Source organism: Anabrus simplex, chromosome X, assembly GCF_040414725.1.
Source record: "Anabrus simplex isolate iqAnaSimp1 chromosome X, ASM4041472v1, whole genome shotgun sequence".
NCBI classification, from domain to species: Eukaryota; Metazoa; Arthropoda; class Insecta; order Orthoptera; family Tettigoniidae; genus Anabrus; species Anabrus simplex.
In genome coordinates, this window is record NC_090279.1 from 218917219 (window position 1) to 218934930 (window position 17712).

The following is a 17712-nucleotide window of genomic DNA, read 5'->3' on the forward strand; positions in this document are numbered from 1 at the left end:
CTCTGAGCTGCGGTGCCAGGTCATGAGTCACCATAACCTACTTATTGCTCGACTTGGCGTCATTAACCAGCACGTGTAGTAAGTAAAGAAAATATGTGATATATTGAAGGAAACAGTTATTAATATTTGAGGCACTCGACGGGACCGAGAATGGAGAACAGAACCTCTTTCCACCCCGTGCTGTCCTCAGAACGTGACAGGCGGTGGCAATTATTGTTTTAGGAGGTACAACTTCTGAGCAAGTGTCTTCTCTAAACACGAATAATAAAGAGTAGGGGCGTAAAGTTAGGACCTGCAGTAGAATCGGACTTTTAAGAGCCTCACAGACTCCTCGTCAAAAAATAAACAGTCTTGTGCATATTAATGTGAACAGAGATTAAATTTTATTTTTTGAAATTATTTTACAAATCAAGGTTTCTTCATATTAAACAAGGTGTTAGTATTTAATATGTGCACCCTTGGCTTTAATTAACACTTCCACTAGTTTCGAAATAGACTCAACGAATTCCTTGCATAGTTCCCTTATTTCTTGGTCACGAAACCACACTTACACTACAGCACAAAACTTCTTTTCTCTGTGATGCGTTCCATTTTCCTCATCCCTTTCTTCATAATTTCCCAAAGATTTTTCTATAGGGTTAATGTCCGGTGAATTTGCACGCCATTCCAAACACTGCAAACCTTTTTTCGTCATAAACTCTTTGACTGTTTTCGATACATGGCCAGGGGCGAGATCATGATGAAAAATCGCATTTTCATCATTTGGTTCCTCAGCCAATCTCTCCAGCTCTGGGGCAGCTTTTCTCTCTAAAATTGGGATGTACTTGTCACTGTTCATCAGCAGGAACCAAACCTTTAGGGCCCGTGAATGTAAAACAGCCCGAAAACATCTTCTTTTGTGGAATATTTACTGCCTGTCTGATGTGCTTCGGTGAGACTTTCTCATTATTGCTTCTACTTATGTTCCACATTTTGAGTTCACTGTTGATATCATCTGACCACTGAGCCATAACATCAACAGCAATATTTATTTCATCATACGATGCCTTCACAATTGATTGAGGGAGAAGTGTCTCCGTCTGAAGTTCTGAAATGGTCTCATGTCCGGCTCTCCATAGCTAAGTGGTTAGCGTGCTGGCCTTTGGTCACAGGGATCCCGGGTTAGATTCCCGGCAGGGTCGGGAATTTTAACCATCATTGGTTAATTTCGCTGGCACGAGGGCTGGGTGTATGTGTAGTCTTCATCATCATTTCATCCTCATCGCGACGGCACTAAAAGCCATACGCCCTTTCATTTCAACTGGTCACATCACAAATACAGTGGAACCTGGACACATTTTTTTCAGCGAACACTTCCCTATTTTTTTTTTCCACGGAACCGCTTTTTACGTAAGACACGTTTTAAATAAGCCTCATTTAAACGGACAATTTACACTGTCCAGGACACTTTTTTTTTTTTTTTTTTTTTTTACACAGGGCTATGTTATTCTTTCCCTAAAAATCATTGTGCAAACGTACGGGAATTGCTTTTGAATGTTTGTACTTTTGTGTCCAAGAAAAACAGAAATAAAGGTAGGCTACACAGGAAGTAGCCGTGGAGTTACTGTAATTGTTCTATACAGAGCTCTTTCCAAACCTTTCGTCAGTGTGGACTTATGTTGTAATTATGTACATACTAGTTGCCCGGGAATGCTGCCAGTGACTTTACTCACAAGTTACCACGGGATTTTCCTACCTAGTTTGCATCATTCTAATGTATTCATAACTCATATTGTCGCTGATAAGCTTGAGGTCAGCTAGTTCAGTGAAACTTGACAAGGAAGAGACTTTCATGTGCTGCTTATCCATCTAACTGAGCATTCATTCCACCCGTGAGGGGGGAGGCGGGCCACCTAGTAGGTGACACCTACTCTCTGGCCAAGGTGTGCTGCTGTTTAGGCAGAAACACCACAGCATTTCAATCGCCCAGTGAACATGAGTACGAGGGATGAGCGTGTTTACATCTCGAGACAAGAAAACTTGTTGTGTGAAAGGACTTCTAGTGAGAAAAAAATCCCTGAAAATTTAACAAAGGGAATGGGAGGAAAATAGGAATCGAAGAATGAAAAAAAAAAGTGGGAGTCAATTTTCGCAGAAGTGAGTGGGCCAATGTTACAAGAAAAATCACGAGAAATCGCAAATAACCTGAAAATTGAGGTTACGTGAATAAAGAATGCGTGTCTCACGCTAGATCCATATTCCCTTTCTGAGAATATTTTTAGAGCCTGAATGATTACTTCTCGAATAATATAATAATTTCGTGTGGCTATTTCTAGCCGAGTGCAGCCCTTGTAAGGCAGACCCTCCGATGAGGGTGGGCGGCATCTGCCGTTTGTAGGTAACTGCGTGTTATTGTGGTGGAGGATAGTGTTGTGTGTGAGTTGCAGGGATGTTGGGGACAGCACAAACGCCCAGCCCTCGGGCCATTGGAATTAACCAATGAAGGTTAAAGTCCCCGACCCGGCCGGGAATCGAACCCGGGACCCTCTGAACCGAAGGCCAGTACGCTGACCATTCAGCCAACGAGTCGGACACTTCTCGAATGTAAAGGCCGTATAATCCCCAGGCAAATATTTAGTTAGAAATTATTTACAATGATGATGATAATAATAATAATAATAATAATAATAATAATAATAATAATAATAATAATAATAATAATAATAATAATAATTGTTACGGATATATCCGTGGTAGGTAGAGGTGAAAGAAGGTGCGGGTGTGAATGGGTTTCAAGCTACGAAATTAACGGGCAATGTAAAATTAATTTAAAATTTAACTAGGTTATATTTTCTTTTCAAAACAAGAGATAACAATCATAACAGGTACAGAGTAGCAAAAATGTAGGTACAATATTACTGGGTTCGGGCTCGGTGCCCTTACTTCATAACTCTTGGGCAATCAGCCCCGCCTTACTCCCAAAGAAAATTTCAGCCAAGGGGCAGAAAACCCCATTCATGCCCAGGAGCACTGGCTCCAAACATTACACATAAAGCCTGCACGAGGCATTCAGAAACAAATTTCAAAGAGCGATCCGCTCTCAAAATTGTAAGCCTATCACAAGGCCACACCAAACTCTACCTTCAAGCTGTCCTCTAAGGACGTATTTACAGGGGTAAAATACCCAAACTACGGAGGTCTATTACATGAAAGGAAGGTTGATTACATGACCTCTAAAATAACAATTTGAGAGGAGGCGAACTTGCACTCCTAATACACTTTGTTTTTAAAACCTAATCTGGCTCTGGGCCACTAACGCAAGGGCTAATCCCATACTACAGAGGTGACTTAGAGAAGAACACTTTACATTACATAAACGAAGAATAGTTTGAGAAAATAAGTTCACCTCAAAACAAATGTGAGTGGGAGCTCGAGAGGGTTAGCACTCTCTATCCCAATATGTAGCTTTACAAGAAAAAGATGAAAAGAGTAATTACATTTTAGGAAAAGGTTACATGATGGAAATGCTTCGAACCCGCCGCGAGTGTTAAACTGCCGACCTAGCAAGAAAAGAAGTTATTAATAGGCCATTACCTGGTGTTGAACGGCTGAAGAAGAAAGAGGCGCTTCCCGCCTCCTGCTATATACTTAATACACTGAAAGATGGAACAGAAGTGGCCCGGAGACCCCAAAATCAGCAGTTTATATACTCTCGCGGAAGTTTCTAGGCGTTAGGGGAAAGAAAACACCCTCCCACAAAATCTTTATTGGCTAGGGAAAAGAAACCCCTACATAGAGGAAAAAGAAACACCTTATTGGTGGAAAATTAATTAAAGAAATTCGGGATTGGCTAGATCCAAACTAAGGGGAAAAAGAGGGGTATACAGCCAACTTAAACAATGACAGAAGGAAATTTAACAAAGAACAAACTCTTGAAATAAAAATTTCTCCAACAAAATAGTTCTTTGACTCCGCACTAGGTCGCACTATTGTTGATCTTCAGTAGTGTCCTCTAGAAGAGAAAGTTCACACTTCTTACTTCAAGCGAAACAAAAACACATCAAAAGTGACACAGTTCAAAAACTCAAAATTTTCCACGTGGTGACATCTTCTGAGAAAGTAGAGAATTAATAGAATAGATAAAGTTCAACCTTCCTCCAGAAGAGGAGTTTCAACTGGCGCACCTTTTAAATAAACGGTGTAGAGGTGTACCGCCCGGTACAGACCTCCCCCCCCAAAAGTTCCTCCAAGGGGTAACACAGAAGAACATAAGCTTTGTTTCCAAAATAAGGTCCAAGTTTTGATGTTGATATTAAGATTAATTGCGGAAGCATTTATAAGATTTTAGTAATTTGGTTGGTTGCAATTTCAAAATTTTGTTGTTGCAGGTGCAGTAAAGTTTTTCTGTTGTAGTAGTTGAATTTCTGAAGATAAACCTTTAATGCTTAAAAGTGAAGAAAAGTTTTGCAATGTCCACCAAATATTGTTGTTGAATTCCCAAGTGTAATTATTGCTTATGGTGACTGTCCATGTAGTTGATGTAGATTGAGTCGGATGGCCAGACCGGCCGTTGCAGCTTGCGTCCAACGGAGGCCGCTCGGACCCCTCAAGTACCCTGAGATACCGCTCGCCCGCACTATGAGGGGAGCAGAGGTGTTGAAGTACGCCGCGCCCGCGGTGAACAGATACAGGCTGCGGGCATGTAGTAGGTCGTGCGCCGCACATCAGCCTTGGCCGGGAGGAGAGCTCCGGCTCGCCGTGCACATGTCGTCCTCGCTGGAGAGGAGGGGGCCCATCCCCCTCCCCAGTCGCTGCACGGTGCTGCGCGGCTGCGGGGGCGCTGAAACATTAAAGCTAGGCGGCAGAATTGTGTTGGACTATCATCTTCTTTGAGGGTACAGGCTTGTGGAGAGGTTGAGGGGCCAGCGGCGTGTAGATATCCATGGCATTTACTATTATGAAGCCACAGTGTAAGGTGGAGCAGGAGACGGGAGCGTGGTAATGGCCGTGGCAAGAACAGGATGGCAGTTTAACGTTTCGGGGCAGGTTTTACACAAGGCTTACATCTAAAACCAAAATATTACAGAAGGGGCAGAATGCCTTAAAAGTGAAACTCAAAAAAATATAACCTTCATATCCTTTCAAAATAATATGAAGCAAGTTAACACAGAAATTACACCGGCTTCACCTGGGACAGGTGAACTCTAAATATCCTCTCGGTGGCTGGATTACTTAGCAATAAGGTAACCGGCGTAAGAAAATCGAGAATGATACAAGGCCCATGAAATCTGGGGGCAAGCTTGCCCGCGGGAACAAAATTTTTGACCATAACCTGGTCACCTACCTTCAAAGTGGTGGGTCTCCGTCCACGATCATACCTTTCCCTAACCTTTTCATGAGACACCTTAAGATTGGCTTTAGCCTTCTTCCAAAGATCTTTAATGTTATCCGGATCTATTGTCTCGGGTAGAATGTCATTCAAAGACCAGAGGTTAGAGAGCGGCGAGTTGGGAACAAACTTGAACATCAAGGAAGCTGGAGTAAACTTGTGAGATTCATGAAGCGCCGAATTCAAAGCAAAAGCTATCCAATGCAGGGACGTGTCCCACCTGGAAGGATCTTCATGATGATAGGCAATAAGTGCGGACCTGAGATTACGGTTAACCCGTTCAGCCAGAGAAGGTTGAGGGTAATAAGCAGATGTAGTTACATGAGAGATGGACAAGTCAAAACAGAATTTACGAAATAAATTAGATGTAAAAGCCTTAGCATTATCAGATACAATATATTGACACGGACCAAAAGAAGCAAAAATAGAATTTAAGCAAGTAATTGTAGACTGAGCGGTAGCCAGCTTAGTCGGGAATAACCACGAAAATCTTGTAAAACCATCTACACATACAAATATGAATTTGTTGGCATTCCCCTTTGACTGGGGGAAGGGTCCTACATAATCAATATACAGGCGTTCCATGGGGCGCGATGCTTGATGCGAAGACAAGAGGCCTACCTTGGTGGACATGGTTGGTTTACTGAGCAAACAAGATTTACAAGCTTTTACAAGTTCACGGATTTCACCGTCCATACCTTTCCAGATGAACATTTCACGAATCTTTTCACGAGTTTTAAAGATACCCAGATGCCCTCCTAATGGGGTCTCATGATAATACTTGAAGATCATAGGTACAAGAACCGCTGGAACAACAACTTTCATCAACTTATCATGCCTCGAAGGGCAACATAGAACACCATTCCTCAGAACATAAGGGACAGCATGTTCCCCAGAAGAAAGGGTTTCCATTATAGGAGCCAGCGTCGGATCTTCACGTTGGTATTTCTCAATATCCCTAAAAAGCATGGGAGCATCTGTTAAGATGGCATTAACACCAGATAGTATGGACTCGGAAGGTGATGAACTGTCGACCTGTTCATGGGTCTCGACGTCGTTAGAAAACATACGGCTGAGTCCATCAGCAATAACATTTTCGGTACCTCTGATATGCCTGACATCGAATTGGAAGGCAGAAATACGGATGGCCCAACGGGCTATACGACCAGTACGACGCGGCCTACCTAAGACCCAGCTTAAGGCTTGGTTATCTGTCTCCAGGTCGAATTTGACATGTTCCAGATAGAGACGGAACTTTTCTAAGGCAAATAAAACTGCCAAACCTTCGAGCTCATAGATGGAATACTTGGCTTCTTGAGCTGACAATGTCCTAGATGCATAGGCGATGGGTCGCCTCCCTAGTTCAGTCTCTTGAAGAAGGACTGCAGCTACAGCTGACGACGACGCGTCCGTTTGGACGATGAATTTCTTCGAGAAATCAGGCATAGCAAGTACAGGGGCATTACAGGGAGCTAATTTAAGATCTTCGAAAGCGGCTTGTTGAGAAGGTCCCCACTCGAATTTGATGCCTTTCCTACGAAGAAGGTTTAAGGGCGCCGCTCTATTAGCAAAGTTAGGAATGAACTTTCTGAAGAAATTCACCATACCAATAAACCTGGCGATGCCTTTAATGTCCTTGGGAGGTTTAAAATCACGGATGGCCTGTGTTCTAGAATGATCGACCGCTACACCATCGGGTGACACAATATGCCCTAGGAATGACATAAAGGGCTTAGCAAAGGCAACCTTGGACAACTTGACAGTTAACCCAGCCTTACGAAGGCGATGCAGGACTTCTCGCAGATGATCTAGATGTTCTTCAAAAGTCTCGGAAAATACGACGACATCATCCAAGTAGTGATATAAGTACTCAAATTTGATGTCGGAGAAGACCCTATCTAGTAGCCTAGTGAGCACAGCTGCGCCCGTGGGGAGCCCGAAAGGCACGCGGTTGTATTCGTATAAGTTCCAGTCCGTGGCAAACGCTGTAAGATGTTTAGACTCTTCGGCAAGGGGAATTTGATTATAGGCCTGATTCAAGTCCAAGATGGTGAAGAACTTGGCCTTACGAAACCATGAAAAGCAAGAATGAAGGTCGGGAAGGGGCACAGATTGCAACACCACCTTCCGATTGAGAGCCCTGTAATCAATGACAGGCCTGAAGCCTCCTTGGGGTTTCGGGACTAGAAAAATAGGCGAAGAATACGCTGACTTAGAGGGCCTAATAATACCATCCTTCAACATCTGATCGATGATTTCTTTCAGAGCCTTCATTTTAGGTGGAGATAGCCTATACGGTGGAAAACGGACAGGAATCGAATCCGTAACCTCAATTTTGTATTCAATAAGGTCAGTAACACCAAGAGTATCAGAGAACACCTCGGGAAACGACTGACACAGTTTGCGAATACTATCAGCCTGCTCCTCAGGTAGATGTCTAAGGTCTAACAACATCTCATCCTGGGTAGGCGAAATAGATGAACATGATACAGAATTACACTTTAACAAGGGAATTCTACAATTGGACGCAAATTTGAATGTGCACGACCTACTCTGGAGATCGAGCACAAGACCAGTGTGAGAAATAAAGTCAGCTCCCAATATAATGGGGCAAGACAATTGCTTGGCCACAAACAATTTAACTTTCCAGGTAAACTTAAAAACACGAATTTTGACCAGTAAGGAACCTAGAATTTCTAATGGAGATGAATTAGCCGAAACGTATTGAACAGGAGAAGAGACATAGTCAGGGAGTTTACAAACAGATTTCAATTTAGAATACCAATCAGCCGAAATAATGGAACAAACACTGCCTGAATCTAAGGGAGCTGTTATAGGCTCGTTATTTAACTCAATCTTAAGAAAAGGAACAGGTGCGGGGGTATCCGCCGCAATCCTAAGACACTCTTTAGGGCATTCAAAAGATGAATTTGAAGGCTGGTCGTTCTCTGCATTTACAACCTGTTTATTAGGGGCTGAGTCTCGGGAAGATGGATTAGTCGGCTCAGCCGACGCCACTAGTCACTTTTTATTATTGGCATAGCTGGAATTTGCACCAGAAGTTGAGCAGGAGGGGGTGCTATTTGAGTTTGGGCAATTCTTGGCGATATGTGAGAAGGCCCCACACTTAAAACAGCCTTGTGATGACCCTGCTCCATTCCTTGTCCCACTTGACTTAATCAGAGGACACTTATTCCGCAGATGGTCAGGCGACCCGCAAGCATAACATTTACGGGGATTGACTGGTCGGCGAGGTGGAGGCCGAGTGTTACTAAAGGAAGGCGGGGGTTCTTTCGCCACACGCAAGGAATCGGCATACCTAACTCCTTCCGCTGAGACTGCCAATGCTTCAAGTTCCGAGAACGTTTGCGGGCACGCCGCGAAACACAAATATGACCTATAGGATGGTGAAATCCCTTCGACAATAGCTTGCACGATCTGATCCTCAGGGAAGTGGAGAGCAAACACCCTAGTATAAAACTTAATATCTTGGATGAAGTCTGCCAGGTTTTCATCCAAGCGCTGTACCCGATAATAGTATTTCTGAATAAGGGAGGACCTGGCCCTAGCCGGGATGAAGTTAGCTAGCAAATGGGCATGGAAATCCTCAATAGAAGATTGCTCGGCAATGGCTCTAACTATTTTGTCAGATAGGACACCAATAGCATAAGGATAGATAATTTGCAAAATTTGACATGGGGAAAGAGAAAACACAAGGGCATGATCCTGAAATTCCACTAGAAATCTTAAAAATGAAATTACGTCACTGGTGGTGTTGACGGAAAACTTAGAGATACCTCTAAGCAACATTGCCAAAGGATGAGGCAAGCTGCTGAACCCAGGTGACATAGTCGTTAAAGGTTTCAATGGCAAAGAAGTTAATTCAGAGCGGATGTTACTCAATGACGCACGGCGTTCAGATTCGTTGTTCGATGGGGCAGAGATAGTTTGAGCAGCAACGGTTATCCTATTGACTTCTCCCTGAGGAGGCTCTTCCTCGTTACCTACATTCACCGTGGCGGGTTGATCAGTTTTGGGAGGAGCTTCGCCGGTTAGCAATTGAGTGACCTTATTAGACAATTCAGAAATAGTTTCAAGGAGCGTATTAGCTTGCTTCCTCTGAACGTCATTCACCTTTAGAGACAACAGATCATTAACTCTATTTGCAAAGTGATACAGCCTGCCTTGCACACGCTTAATTTGATTAGGAGATGGATCGTTTTCATCAAAAAAGCTGACTACCGATGCTAGCCCAGTAATATTCTCGACGATCGTGGAAAGAGAGTCATCAATTTCTTTCTCTCCCAAATTGGGGATGGAAATGGGCAAATCAAGGGACTCTCTAAGCTTGTTAGTGTCTATTGCAACCGTGCCTCCAGATTGAACGTTTCTGATAGTTAACTCATATATCAACTCCTCTTTGCGCAAGTAGTTAAGGAGGAGAACATCGCGAGGGCCGGGCATGATGACAGAACAATTTTGAAAAACTCAAAAAATTCCAGCAACTGAGAAAATTGTTAGAGTTCGAATTAAAGCAATGTTTAGCCGTCAAAAGGGGCTAAATTGAGACCCATTCAACCACGCTCTGCTACCACTTCTTACGGAGATATCCGTGGTAGGTAGAGGTGAAAGAAGGTGCGGGTGTGAATGGGTTTCAAGCTACGAAATTAACGGGCAATGTAAAATTAATTTAAAATTTAACTAGGTTATATTTTCTTTTCAAAACAAGAGATAACAATCATAACAGGTACAGAGTAGCAAAAATGTAGGTACAATATTACTGGGTTCGGGCTCGGTGCCCTTACTTCATAACTCTTGGGCAATCAGCCCCGCCTTACTCCCAAAGAAAATTTCAGCCAAGGGGCAGAAAACCCCATTCATGCCCAGGAGCACTGGCTCCAAACATTACACATAAAGCCTGCACGAGGCATTCAGAAACAAATTTCAAAGAGCGATCCGCTCTCAAAATTGTAAGCCTATCACAAGGCCACACCAAACTCTACCTTCAAGCTGTCCTCTAAGGACGTATTTACAGGGGTAAAATACCCAAACTACGGAGGTCTATTACATGAAAGGAAGGTTGATTACATGACCTCTAAAATAACAATTTGAGAGGAGGCGAACTTGCACTCCTAATACACTTTGTTTTTAAAACCTAATCTGGCTCTGGGCCACTAACGCAAGGGCTAATCCCATACTACAGAGGTGACTTAGAGAAGAACACTTTACATTACATAAACGAAGAATAGTTTGAGAAAATAAGTTCACCTCAAAACAAATGTGAGTGGGAGCTCGAGAGGGTTAGCACTCTCTATCCCAATATGTAGCTTTACAAGAAAAAGATGAAAAGAGTAATTACATTTTAGGAAAAGGTTACATGATGGAAATGCTTCGAACCCGCCGCGAGTGTTAAACTGCCGACCTAGCAAGAAAAGAAGTTATTAATAGGCCATTACCTGGTGTTGAACGGCTGAAGAAGAAAGAGGCGCTTCCCGCCTCCTGCTATATACTTAATACACTGAAAGATGGAACAGAAGTGGCCCGGAGACCCCAAAATCAGCAGTTTATATACTCTCGCGGAAGTTTCTAGGCGTTAGGGGAAAGAAAACACCCTCCCACAAAATCTTTATTGGCTAGGGAAAAGAAACCCCTACATAGAGGAAAAAGAAACACCTTATTGGTGGAAAATTAATTAAAGAAATTCGGGATTGGCTAGATCCAAACTAAGGGGAAAAAGAGGGGTATACAGCCAACTTAAACAATGACAGAAGGAAATTTAACAAAGAACAAACTCTTGAAATAAAAATTTCTCCAACAAAATAGTTCTTTGACTCCGCACTAGGTCGCACTATTGTTGATCTTCAGTAGTGTCCTCTAGAAGAGAAAGTTCACACTTCTTACTTCAAGCGAAACAAAAACACATCAAAAGTGACACAGTTCAAAAACTCAAAATTTTCCACGTGGTGACATCTTCTGAGAAAGTAGAGAATTAATAGAATAGATAAAGTTCAACCTTCCTCCAGAAGAGGAGTTTCAACTGGCGCACCTTTTAAATAAACGGTGTAGAGGTGTACCGCCCGGTACAATAATAATAATAATAATAATAATAATAATAATAATAATAATAATAATAATAATAATAATAATAATAATAATAATAATAATAATAATAATAATAATAATCGTATGGCCTCAGCTACCGTGTGCAGACATTTCAATTTGACGCCATCTGGCTGTCTGCTCGTCAATTTCGACGTTCCGTTTTACTCTAGGCCCACTAGATGGCAGACAGAGTAAACCGGATCTCTCTTGGGCGTCTATGGCTGAGATTTTTAATCAATTTTGTCGGGTAAATTCCAAATGTATGACCAGAGATCTTTTACATGCCGACATCTTACGACATGGAGTGTCGAATGGACTTTCTTTCCGCCCTTCAAAAATCCGACTACCTCTGCCGGGTTTGAAACCGCTATCTTGGGATCCGGAGGCCGACACTCTAGCACGGTTCCACAGAGGCAGCTAATGATAAAAATAAAGATGTATAGGTACTTATAGTTGACGTGGATGTTCTTTGCCGATTAATTTGTACAACCTTGTCTTAGCGGACACCTCTCGTAAGGGACATTTTTCCACAGAACCGACGATGTCCGCAGAAGAGAGGTTCGACTGTATTTTACCAGTTCGTGTCACCCATTGTTCACAAAGCCCTGTGCGTTTGTCATTCAACTTCCGGCTTAACTGTACCCTAGGTTCACACTTCCTCTCACTCAACTCTGGCGGTAAGAGTAAGGGTAAAAGCCTTTCTCTTAAAATCAAAAGACCACACATCTTTTGCATATGACGTATGGGAATTACCTGCGAACTGCGATGTATTAACAACTGCAGAATATAACACAGACTGCCAGATCAAGCTCACTGTAATATTTATTAATGGAAGCAACAACACACTGTTTGCAACTACGTAGTTCACATTAAAGGCAAAACAATGAGCTCTTTATTTACATGGTTGCCACAATTAATCACAAGTTTTGAACTTCTAAATTTCGGAGAGTGGGATTTATCCCCCAATCCTCACTGATCTCCGCCCGTCTGCGTACGCCCCTGTCGGTTACAGATTTACTGGCACGTAAAAGAACCCATGCGGGACTAAATTCCGGCACCTCGGCGTCTCCGAAAACCGTAAAAGTAGTTAGTGGGACGTAAAGGTAATAATATTATTATTAATAATGAATATTCCTTTTGTTTACACAATTTGACTTCTACCTTCTGTAATTACATTAAATTATTGATAGGTTTTACAGTTTATTTGCGGTGGCCCCATCACATTCGTTATGGCCTGATAAAGGGGGAAAGAAGAGATCCGCACTTTAGGCAAATTAAAGGTCAAAATCAACGCAGAGAGGACTAAAACGATGATGGTAAGCGAATCATAGACAAGAAGCAGTAAGATTTTTTTTAAATGATACAATTTCAGAGATCTGTTACTTTGGAAGTACCGAGGTTTAAAAAAGTATAGCTACGGCCGTGAGCTCGCATCCGGGAGATAGTGGGTTCGAACCCCACTGTCGGCAGCCCTGAAGATGGTTTTCCGTGGTTTCCCATTTTCACACCAGACAAATGCTGGGGCTGTACCTTAATTAAGGCCACGGCCGCTTCCTTTCCATTCCTAGGCCTTTCCTGTCCCACCGTCGCCATAAGACCTCTGTGTGGGAGCGACGTAAAGCAACTAGATAAAAAAAAAAATTCAAAGTTTGTTGGGTCTTATGTGTGGAATGTACTACATAAGGGAAATATATAGATTTATTTATCATCAACAGGTTATTTTCCCAATTAAAGATGATTCACTAAAACATAATATACAACAAATACTCCATAAATAAATAACACTAATTTCCTAAAATAATAACCTAGTTCAAACTAAATGTAGAGACCTTTATATACATGCATATTTACAACACCTTAAATAAATAAATAAATAAAAAAATAATCTAAATCTCCTTAAATAATTGACGTTATTAAACTACATCTAGTAACATTTACATATTTACAGATAGGGCCTTACATTCATGAGGTCATTAGGGCACGTCTGTTTTTAGACTGGGGTCAGTGAAAAAGGTCCACTGATTCACTCACCTCATTCAGTGATGTTAGTGCCCTCACAAGCCAATGAGTATATCAAAAGCAAAGCAAAGTCACCTCCGTACAGGCCATGAAGGCCCTTGGAGGCTTCCACCATTGTTAACCTCGGCACGTGATGGGGTAGAGTGGTTCGAACCCACGTCCTTCCGGGCGAACCGAGCACGCCTTTACCGCCTCGGCCAGGCAGCCCCTGTATATCACATATATCATAATATGAAAATGAAGTTGCAATTCTTTGTTTCTTCCTTTCTTTATCCGTTTACCCTCCAGCGTTGGATTTTCTTCGGACTTGGCGACAAATACCGCCTGAAGGGCAGTGAGACATTGGATCGGGGAGAAGGACCGTGATGATGATGATTGCTGTCCAAAGAGGCCCAAAATCCACGTCATCGGCTGCTCATAATGGTACTGACCACGAGTACTCTCGTGGTTCTAACGATATCTTCGCTTGGTCACCCCTTACGACAGGCAGGAGATGCCGTGGGTGTCTCCCACCCACAGCGGATGGGAGGAGGACCAGGCGGCCCCACCTGCTATGCTGAACAGAGGCCTTGTGGAGGATGGGATAGACAAGGAAGAGGCTGTGGCCGTAAGTTAGGTACCATCCCGGCATTTGCCTGGAGGAGAAGTGGGCGAACACGGAATACCACTTCGAGGATGGCTGAGGTGGGAATCGAACACCCTCTAATCAGCTGACCTCCCGAGGCTGAGTGTATCCAGTTCCGACCCCCGTATCACTTTTCAAATTCGGTGGCAGAGCCGGGAATCGAACCCGCGCCTTCGACGGTGGCAGCTAATCACACTGACCACTACACCGCGTGGAATTCAAGAGGATAAAGTGCTTAAAATATTCCTTTATGGTTAGCGTACTCACCTTTGGTCACAGGGGTCCTGGGTTAGATTCCCGGCAGAGTCGAGAATTTTAACCAGCATTGGTTAATTTCGCTGGCACTGGGGCTGGATGTATGTGTTGTTTTCATCATCATTTCATCTCATCACGGTGCGCAGGTCGCCTACGAGAGTCAGTTCAAAAGAACTGTAGGTACCTGGCGAGCCGAACTTGTCTTTGGACACTCCCGACAGTAAAAGCCATACGCCATTTCATTCCATCAGCTGTGCGACAGTGGTAAATAAACCCTTAGGATCGTGACCTTTGATAATATTTGTGTGTATCGGCCGCCATCCTTCTGCCAGATGATTTGCTCATAGAAAGGAGAAGTTGTTGAAGCGGCTGCTCCACGTTCCCTTTCCCCTGGCACATTTCTTATATATTATTATGGTGGTTCGCTGCCCCACGCGCATATGTGACCACACAGCCGATAACCTCCTTCAGGACCCACTCGTTGGTGTGAAGTGCTGTCCATGAAATGCGAGGAATTCTTCTACACCACCACGTTTCAAAGGAGTCGGTCTTTCTCGAATCTCCAGCTCGCAGTGTAGATGAAGACTCAGGATAGTCTCGTTTTACGCTTGACTGAAATAGAGTGATCTTTGCAAATACAAGACAATTTAGTCATGTCTTCTCCTCCTGATCTTTATGCACAGCTGTTATTGTTTCAAGGTACCTAAGATATTTGGGAAACAATTTCCATTTCTCTGTCAATTAGGTTTAATCATCCAGCATAGTATTGATGCTCCATGGTCGTTTCTTCATCTTCCACAGCGGCAAGTACTGTGTCATCGCCTATTATTTGTTTCTTTTTTCCCGGCGGATGCAGAGTACATGTCGGCCTACAAGTAGCCAGGGCTGGTAACTCTGCATTCTAACCGAGCAGAGGAGGGCAGGCCACGGCTCTACGCCTCTGAATTCGGGCTCCTCCCCACCGACGGCTGTCCTCAGAATGGTTTTCTGTGGTTTTCCATTCTCCGGCACTAAGGCCTCGGCCGCCAACCCCCTCTTCACCGCACCAAATTTCTGTGGTGTTACCCTCTAAGACGACTGGAAACTTGTAGTTAGTTAGATGATTATTTTTCTTCCTACAAAAGGAAAACCACCATTCCATCCATCCATATATCCAGTGCAGCTCTCCTGATGTATTCGCCATGAATATTAAAGAGCACTCGGGACGGAATAACCTACAGCATTGACATACGGTATTCCCCTTTGTGTCTTGAAGACTTCAGACAGTCAGCTGTCCTATTCGATTCATAGAGACTTTTGACGTTCTTAGTGCTGGGAGTCGTCAGAAAATGCGTGTGCCGAAATAGTGTATGTAAGAAAATGTGTGATGAAAGTGTAACCTAGCAACCGTGCAAGCTGTGATGTACAGTAGCGGCGCTAAGAACTTCGGAGCCCCCCGCAATAATTGAAAACGGACCCCTTATTTCCTGATAAGGAAAATTACAAGTTTATTTCGTAGTACATGCTGTATATTATTACAATGACCAGCGACGATAATAATAATAATAATAATAATAATAATAATAATAATAATAATAATAATAATAATAATAATAATAATATGAATGAATGAAAACCTACAACCTGTTTTCCAGTCATTGACCGGGCCAGGGATGGAATGAATGAAGCCCCATCTTGAGCCGAGGATAGGAATTGTGCCGTCTGCCGAGGCCTGTCGCACTCCTCTGGGGCAATGATTAATGACTGACAGATGAAATGAAATGATAATCGAGAGTGTTTCTGGAATGAAACATGGCAGGGAAAACTGGAGTACCCGGAGGAAAACCTGTCCCGCCTCCGCTTTGTTCAGCACAAATCTCACGTGTAATGACCCGGATTTGAACCACGGAACCCAGCGGTGAGAGGCCGGCGCGCTGCCGCCTGAGCCATGGAGGCTCACTATAATAATAATAATAATAATAATAATAATAATAATAATAATAATAATAATAATAATAATAATAATAATAATAATAATAATAATAATAATAGGTTACACAATACACGTATATGGTAAGAGCACACACACACACACACAATAAATGCATATTCCATCAACCAAAACACGCTGACCGTCACAATATTCAGAAATGATTTCGATCCAAGGACCAAATAATTTACAACTCAACCGTCCATCGTAGGCCTACTTAGCTACACTGACTGCCAAGACTTATAAAGAAGCTCGAAACTTCACTATTTAGACTATAGATAAGGAGTATGTCTTTGTTATCGCATCTTCGCTAGCTACAGGGTTATCAGAAGTAGCTAATTACTTCAAAAGCCCTGTTGATTGTTCTGAGTGGCAGCAAGGGATGGTTATTATTCGAACAGGCTGGATCTACCGTATTCCTACTGATGATACAAGCTCTGCACTGCGACGGCCTAAGTTTGGAATTACCCTCTGTAATACAAATAATACTGTGTTGTGTGCTGTAGCTTTATGAATATCTAGAATCACTCTTCAGCTACTGAATTAAGAAACAGTCATGGGCCCCTCACAAGCCATTGGGCTCCCCGCCCCGCGGGGTACTTATCGCCGCCAGTGGCTGATGTAAAGTATGACTGGATGGCCAAACAACGTTACCTAGCAACCGCGCAGGCCATGACCGAGAGACGTATTATACATTGATTATTTTCTTTTCCTAAGTAAAAATTTGACTTTCTTTTATATCAGCCAGACAAGATGTCTATGACCTCCTATTTCCAGCAATATTTGCTACAATTTCTCCCATTGAGCACAGTCAGAAGATTTTCTATAAGCCAAAAAGCATACCGGCATTATCATAGGAAGTTGGAAATCACTGTAAAAGCAAAGTCGTCTCCGTACAGGCCATGAAAGCCCTTGGAGGGGTGGAAGGTAAAGGCTTACGCTACCCGTAACTTCGGCACTTGATGGGGTCGAGTGGTTAGCTCTACGTCCTGGAATTCTCTGTACGCGTTATAAAATCCATCCACAAAACAAAGACCGGGCATCCGGGTCTGTAGCACGATTTTATTCGTGAACCGCAGATATTTTGATCATTTTAAGGCCTTTACAGGCAGAACCTATAGACGTGCCACATTCTTGCCAGACGCGCCAGATCTTCACTCCTCGCTCGGATATCATGAAGGCGTTCCTCGGTGAGAGCTCGTTTAGTACACCGCTTCTTCCTATTGAAAACAGAGCCTGTTTCTCTCCACTTCTTAAACAACCGGATTACAGTACAGAAGTTATCTACGACCAAGGAGCCTCCGAATAACGGCGGTAAAATTCACGTAATCATTTTTCATACGGTATATATAATATCACTTTGATGTTTTTCAG